Source organism: Neolamprologus multifasciatus, chromosome 13, assembly GCF_963576455.1.
Source record: "Neolamprologus multifasciatus chromosome 13, fNeoMul1.2, whole genome shotgun sequence".
NCBI lineage: Eukaryota > Metazoa > Chordata > Actinopteri > Cichliformes > Cichlidae > Neolamprologus > Neolamprologus multifasciatus.
In genome coordinates, this window is record NC_140451.1 from 1,618,038 (window position 1) to 1,626,246 (window position 8,209).

The following is an 8,209-nucleotide window of genomic DNA, read 5'->3' on the forward strand; positions in this document are numbered from 1 at the left end:
CAGCCCGACGGGCAGGGCAGAGATAGATTTTGGTAGCCCGACTGGAAAAATCGCTAGCCCCGGGACGTCGGGCTAGCGATTTTGCGAGCCCTGGACATGTATGACATACAGCTTAATTTCATTCATGGCAAAGAGCTTGATGTCATATAAGTCTTACAGATTGATGTCATCGATACATATGGTATGATGTCATATAAAGGCATACAGGTTAATGTCATGCATGACATGCAACTTTGATAGGTTTGTAGCTCAAACCTATTCGCTGGAATTTTCAAGACAATTTAACTACACATCAAAGCAAGACACGAGTAGGCAAAGTTCTTCATGTTTCTCGTGCACGGGAGAGAACTGGACAAACGCCGTTCCTTCGCTTGACCCCAGTCGCTCTCATCCGCTCCCTCGTAACACTGCTCTTTTATTGAGGTTACATGAATATACATAGGTTCATTAACATATGACGTATACATACAAACAAAGAGTACCTTGCCTGTGCGTTGTGTAAGTGTGTGTATGTGTGTGTGTGTGTGTGTGGGGTCAGAGTGCGCCCCACCTGTCCCCTTCACCTGAAACCAATGCCCTGGTCTCTTCATAGTATTACATGATGTCATATAGGCATACAGTATGATGTCATATAAGCCTTACAGTATGATGTCATCCTGTGTCCTCTGACGACCTGTTTGCCACTGAAAGGCAGTGTTAGAGGGACACTTGGGCATTTATTGCAGCATATAATGTGTTTTCTGGATACACTGCTGCTTTTTCAGAGCCCAGAGATTGATGGCTCCGTGTCAGAGCTGGCTATGAATTTCAGAAGGATCAGGCCTTAACTTAACAAAAAAGTTATCAGTAGTTCTTTCCACCTTTTTACCCACAGCTACATCCACTTCTGTCGGGCCGAGGCTGCTCACTACGGCTGGTATCATCACTGATTTCTGTAATCCACTCGATTCACGAGGTCCTGATTCCATTCAATTTGATTTTGCCTCAGACAGTCAGAAATATTATAATTCTGATGATTTATCAGCGCTGACACATGTGAGACTTCATCAGAGGTGTGAGCATCACAGCAGAGGCCTTTGTGTCAAAGTAACTGAGGATAAAACAGAAAAACATGAAGGAGATTTTCCTGCTCTGTTTTCTGTAGCAGATACACTTTATTGCATCGTTTTAAAAAGTTTACATTTCTTCAGTATTGAACAGCAGAAATTAGGCTTTCTTGTCCGAGCGGCCGACAGCGCTGTAAACAACGGTAGACTGGTGGGTGATAAGTGAATGAATGATGCAGGAAACAGAGATTTGAGACGGGAAACTGTTCTTGAAGTACAGAGAGAGAGAGAGCTGTGCAGGAAGTGTGATTTTATCTGCTGGTAGCAAAACAGCAAAAGTCAGAGGGCATTAATGACGACATTGATCAAATGTGCAGCGTAGTTTGGATCTTCTGCTGCTGCTTCAGTGAATTTTGGTTAGAGAGATAAAACCTGCAGCTCAGAATCGAGCGCAAAAAAGACGGAAACACAAAGCGCGGACGCGCCGACGCATCAGAGTCAGCGAGCTGTCGGCTTTCAGCCCCGACGGCGTGTCCGTGTGAGAAAGCTGATTGTGATGCGTCGGGTCTGTGTTTACGTTTTTGAACAGCTGGTCACACCGGTGCGACCAAAGATCTTTTTTAGTCGCATCATTGAAAAATATGGTCGCACTCTAGAGCCCTGAATACCATTATATTACAACGTTGTGACTCATTGGGATTTGGCTTTTACACTGATGTTATTTTGACAAACAACACCTAAACATGAGCCAAAGAAAGTAAAGGCAGTCGTACCTCTCTCAGAGCTTCAGCGTAGGAACTCATGTCAGTGAGGATGACCAGCACATGTTTCTCACACTGGTAGGCCAGGTACTCTGCTGTAGTCAGCGCCAGGCGGGGAGTGATGATACGGGAGTGATACGGAGACTTTCAGATCGCAGAGACTTTGTTTTAATGTACTGAACGGCTGGTCGCTGGTGCGATCTAGGATTTTATTAGTCGCACCAGTGAGAAATTTGGCTGCAAATGTGACCAAATTGGTCAGACTCTAGAGCCCAGAGATCAGCTGCTGTCTGAAGTGCACACTTACACTTGGGTTTTGTATTTTTTGGCTTTTTCTCTGCTCTTTTGTGAATTATAAATTCAAGAGGATTTGGATTTCTGTCGATTTCCTGCAGGATTACAACTTCCGAGAGTTTCCATTTTATTTTATTTTGTTTTATTTTGAATTATAACTTTGAGAGGATTTGGATTTCAACTGAATCCCTGGAGTGTTGAAGTTGCAGGGATGCAAAACAGAGATAAGGGCCTCTTCAGGCATGGATGTGCCCGTTCTCTCCTCAATCTCTCTCCTCAAAAGATCAACATTAGCTAAGAGTGGGTTAATTAGATGAGTATTAAGTGATTTCATTATGTGATCATAGTATGTGAGCTGGCTTTTCCCCCCTCCTGCTAAATTGCTTTAATAAAATATCCTGCATTCAAAAGGTTTAAATAGTGGATTCATTTTTTAACTCTTTCTAAAACAGCAACAAGGCATAAAGCTGTGGATAAGTTTACACCTATATAAATATCACTTACACATTTAATTTACAGTTACAAGTTACAAAGTCACTTTCATCTACGCAGGACTGTAAGCTGTCGTCTGTGAGGCGTCAGCTGTGTTTGTTTGTAACACAGTTCATGGTGGAGAACAGCTGCTCACATACGTATGTGGATCTGAAGATCGTCAGGACTCCAAATGCATATTTCTTCATGTTTATGTGTCGGGATGGCATTCCATGTTTCAAACAAGGTTCTCAGTATCACCTGAAAATCCAGTCACATTTAACAGGGATGGATCGATGGTCAGGGCAGTGATGGGGAAGGATAATGTGGGTTTTTCCTCTCTGAACTCGTGGAATTATTTCCCAAATAACTGTGGTGATTGCAGACTGCAAATGCTCTGAATTTATTAACTGTCAGTTTGCACTCAAACGCTAACACCTCCTCCAGCATGTGTAACGCTGTGCCTCCTCTCCCCTGAAGACTTGTATTCAGCTTCTTCTGGTTCGCTGTAATGTCCACAAAGTGCAGCTTTTTCAGCCACTCTGGCTGTTCCAGCGCAGAAAAGGCGAGCCCTTTGCTGCTCATGAAAACTTTCACCTCTCCCAGACATTTTCCAATTTCATTGTACTACTGTACTATGTATGACTGTGCAATGACAATAAAGAGTTATTATCTTATCTTACATGCAGCAAAGCGTTTCAGCACCTCTCCTCTGGACAGCAGGACTCTGTCATACAGCAGGAGATCAGGGTAAATGCTCTCCACCTCATCCAGTAATGAGGTGGAGAGCATTTAAACCTTTTGCCATTATTTTATTGATGATCTGAATGACAACATTTATGACCTCTGTGCATTCTAGAGGAAAGGTTTGCGCACACAATGCCTCTTGGTGCAGGATGCAGTGAAACGTCAGCAGCTTTCTATCCAGTGACTTCTGCAGCCAGGCCACAAAGCCCCTGTGCAGTCATACTTACCATACTTTTATTTTTATATTTCAATATCACAATAATCTTCTAATTTAGAACTACAAGTTCAAAAAGAACTAACATAAGTTGCTGATTTGGTCCCTAAAATCCAGAGAGTAATTATTCATGGTAAGGAATTCATGTGGACTCTAAGCGTGTGGGCAGGCAAGGACATTTAAACAGTGAGGCTGACGACCTACCATTTCTTCGTGTGACTGCTTCTGGTCTAAAAGGGACTCCAATACCAAAATCGATGAATTTGACACATAGAAATGCTGGATGATCAGGCGATGTGTCAAACACAATGTTGTCTGGCTTAATGTCTCGATGGTAGACACCCTTGGATTGCATTTCAGTGGCTGCATGTACCAGCTGTCTCATTATGACCAGACAGACAAATGAAAAATACGTTCAAATAATCAGATTTACATTATCCATTAAAGTTTGCCATATATGTTATCTTGCCACTCGCTGACCTTAACCTCCCTCTCGTGCACAAAGGTTCTTCTGTTTGCCAGGTAGGCTTCCAAGTCTATGTTTTTTTGGCCTTTCAAAGACCATAATGAGTTCGTCTTCCAAGTCATACCAGTCGTTTTAAGCGGGCGTCACATTGCTGCTCGTAGCCTCTGGTCCTGCCCCCACTTTTATTAGCAATGCCACCTCCTTGGGAATCTCGGTCATTTTACCATTAAGAAGCTTGAGAAACAGAACATCAAGGTCAGTGTTCAAACATTAGGCTGTTTGAGGTAACACGTTGGGGGAAAACAACAGAAAAAGACAAACATTTCTTACCACTGGTAGGTAGCTGACTAAAAACTGAGCAACATGCTTAATCACCACCTGCATTACAGAGAAAATGTGTTTTAGAAAAAGAGAACAGGAGGAACTAGAAGAATTGTAAAGTGCACACCTAAGAAGCCATACTGGGAAATTGTCTTCTCTGCGTTTTCCAACTACTACAATTTAAGGTCCTGCATAAGCTCCATCTGTCTAAATTGAAGGTTTCAAGGATGTTTCCAGGGGCGGACTCAAGATGTGATCAATGTGGCCAGAATTCTGCCTCATTGTCACATATGTTTTGGACATGTCCTAATATCACTACTTACTGGTCTAAAATATTTAAAACTTTGTCTGATATTTTAAAAAACAGCTCCCCCCAGACCCAGTAATGGCACTATTTTGTGTAGCTACAGTTAAACACTTAAATAATAAACAAATTCGTGTTTTATAACATTGCTTGGCAAGACGCCTTATACTTCTAAATTGGAAAAATAAAGCCCCCCCCAACTCATTCTGCTTTGTTAAGTGACACAATGTATCATTTACAGTTGGAAAAAATTAAATTTTCACTGAGAGATAATGTCAAACAGTTTTACCTAATTTGGCAACCCTTTATAGATGGGATGGATGGCCTCCTCCCAAATCTGCTCCAAGATTACACACATTGGTCTGGGCAGGTGTATTGTCTTTTTTTTGTTTGTTTGTTTGTTTGTTTTTTTGGGGGGGGAGGGGGGGGGTTGTTTGTTTTGGGGGTTTTGTTTTCCTCTCCCCCTCCTTTGTATATACTTATCTAGGTATATAAATGTGTATGTATAGACATAGATATATGATCGTTTATATGATGGTAATTATATTTTATGTAAAAAGGAGGGGGAGAGGAAGGAAGTGAAGAAAAAACTATGTCACTGTAAATGAGATACGTTTGTTGCCTGATTTGAATAAAAAAAGGGAAAAAAATTGGACTAAACTCACTTGAACTCTGACTTTGTCTGCACTTAGAACTATCACAAGACATTAAAACAAAACATCGGGCATTGATGACATCACAGGAATCTAACATTCTAATCTATGCAAACTGTCTCCAAGGCTACATAATATCAAATTAAATCATAGCAAAGGAGTAAAAAGCAGGATCAGTCTTAGGGTGTATGTTACATGTTTGCCAGTTTGGATGAGTGAGTGCAATACTTCATCGGCCTGTGTTGTAGCAACCTGTTGAACCTGCTGAGAAACTTTTCTTTGTCCACTCTGCCCCAAACTTCACATGCCTCCATAAAAGTCGAGGCCTAGAGACCTCTGCATAGTTATTAGCATTAGGTTATCAGTATCATCTGATATATATGACATTTACAGTACAGTACTCACACATGACATAGGAGGAATAAATATGAACTTTTTGACATAAATTTGATCATATGAAATTGGATATTTTTTAAAAATATGAAACTTTTTCCTTCCGTCATACTTCAGAAATATAATATATTAAGTTTTGAACTATTTTAAAACATTTACGTTTGCTCGTTGTATTTATAAGATCCTACATGGACGTGCTCCACAATCATTGGTCAGTCATGTTAAAATCCATTATCAGTGGAAAACAAACCTGATCCTCTACTAGAGGCGATTGTGCAATACCTTTTAGACATAACACTCAGCAAACAGTTATTATTAGTTAAAGTCAGTGAGATTTGGAGTGATACATGACACATGACGGAATAAGACACGCAGACTTAGCATGACGAACCGACGAGGAACACGTACACTGTAAATACATACAGAGGGAAAAGAGGACTAGAGATGAGACATGGACATAACTAAGCACAAACAGAACATGATGGCTGGGGGGAAAACACACGTGACAGAAGGAATGGGTCACAAGGGCCTAAACATGGTAAACGAGAGGAGGAGACGGGAGAAAAAAGACATTACTGAAATACATGAAGGGCCAGGGCTGGGGCAGCCAACCAGTCACAGACAAACAGCCACATTTTTTACTGTGTCACCGCAAAGAGCCACATCATACACCTGGGCACACATGAACAACACCCATCCCTTCCTCTGTCCTGCGTTCAGTTTGGGGTATCAAACTCAGGACCCCTAACCCCATCGGCCGGGGTCTTTGTGTGGAGTCTGCATGTTCTCTCCAGCTTCCTCCCACAGTACTAAAGACATGCAGTCCAGTGGGGGTCTTCTCGCCCCGTTCACATTCACACAGAGATGCATTGAAGATCACCTTGTGGTTAGTGCCTTCAAATTGACCCTGTGCACGAGAAAATGCTAACTTTCCTGGTTTGAGACCGGATGTGGGATTGTGCATTTCCGGTAGCTTTACTTTGTGGTCAATCGCTACTGCTAAGATATACTCCAAAATCATGTCCAAAACTCGAAAACGGAAAGATCACGTTAAGTTACAAAGAGGAGAAGGTGGGAACACTCACCACTGTTGTGTTATAAAAAATCTAATGATCAACTTTGACGTTTAAAGAGTTTAGATCGATCAGTTGTTTACATCACTCAACACAAGCAGAACTGCATCACTGCATGCAGAAGACACATCGTCCACATTCAGAAGCACATCTCTGTATAGTGACTGGTCTTATGATTTAAACAGGTAAATGTTCAGCATTCAAACTACAGGTGAACAATAGTCAAACCAGATGTTTCCCGTTATGTCGATATCAGCTAGTCAAGTACACACACACAGCATGTTAACAAACCGTGAAAAAGAGCCACACAAAAATGAATGATTGCTGGTAAGGGTTTCTATACATTAGTATTTACAAGGGTATGTTGTGACTTACCTTCAAAATTACAGCGGTCCCTCACTATAACGCGGTTCACCTTTCACCTGGCTGTTTCGCAGCTTTTTTAGTGCAAGTTTGCATGCTTATTTTTTTATATCACATTGTGTCCTGCGTCCTGATCGCTGCAGACGATCTCCTCCGTGACGTCTCTCCTGTACAGTACAGAATCGCTGCATCGATGGCTAGCAGTGTAACACTGAAGTGCAGTACTGTATGTCCACGATGTCAACGAAACGTTTTGCACCGTCAAAAAATAAAATTGGCTACTTGATTTCACCTATCGCTGGTTATTTTTAGAACATAACACCCGCGATAAACGAGGACAGCTGAGAAATATAACATTTGAATCACTTTTCTCTTTTGCCCTGAGGCGCGGGTAAAAATATTGACAAGTCGATGAACATCATTTACAGATATATTGGGTAAATGCCCGAGACATCTATAGAAATGTAAATCGCCGCTTGATTCATTCATTTGCTTAACTTGTTTTGGACCGTAAACAGGGCGTGAATAGGACACCGGAAACAAAGCTCCCCACAGGAGTTTCCGCACCGGAAGTAGCATATGCTAACGTGTACATAGTCAATTCGATGTACAGACTGAATAGTAACACCTTCTAATTAGTTCTGTCTCCTATTGGTGCTCTTCTACGAGTAATCAGTGCTTGATGGCTTACTAAGCTTAACGTTTTTCACAACATTGATAACAAACACACACAAAACAACAACAACAACATATATTATCTAAAAAAAACTTGATTGGACCACATTTTGATGTTCATCCTACATGTTTATTGAGATTGTCTAATGTCTGCGACGGTATCTTCTCCCACGTCTGCGGACACCCGAGGCCTTGTGGGCTCTCCTGCGTCTGCGAACGGGGCGAGAGGCACGTTTGCGTCTATACCTGCGTTGTGGCATCGTCCAAAATGGTGGTACCTGCTCCACGTCACGGGTTCTATTTATAGACTCACCTGGCAACTTTAGTGATGTCATTGCTGATGTTGTCACTGTTGGTGTGACCTCATGACTCATTCATGCCATCTGAACTGTGGTGTAATTATGAGGTCACAGGGGACGTGAATTTAT

General features: G+C 41.7%; 1 long non-coding RNA gene across 1 annotated transcript; it reads right to left on the bottom strand.

Moving 5' to 3' along the window:
- Positions 1 to 3,807: 3,807 nt before the first annotated feature.
- On the bottom strand, positions 3,808 to 4,678 carry LOC146504761 (uncharacterized). The gene is made up of 2 exons (XR_014877729.1): positions 4,330 to 4,678; positions 3,808 to 4,233 (listed from the first exon to the last, which is right to left on the bottom strand). It is a non-coding gene; the product is annotated as an uncharacterized LOC146504761 (long non-coding RNA).
- Positions 4,679 to 8,209: the final 3,531 nt, after the last annotated feature.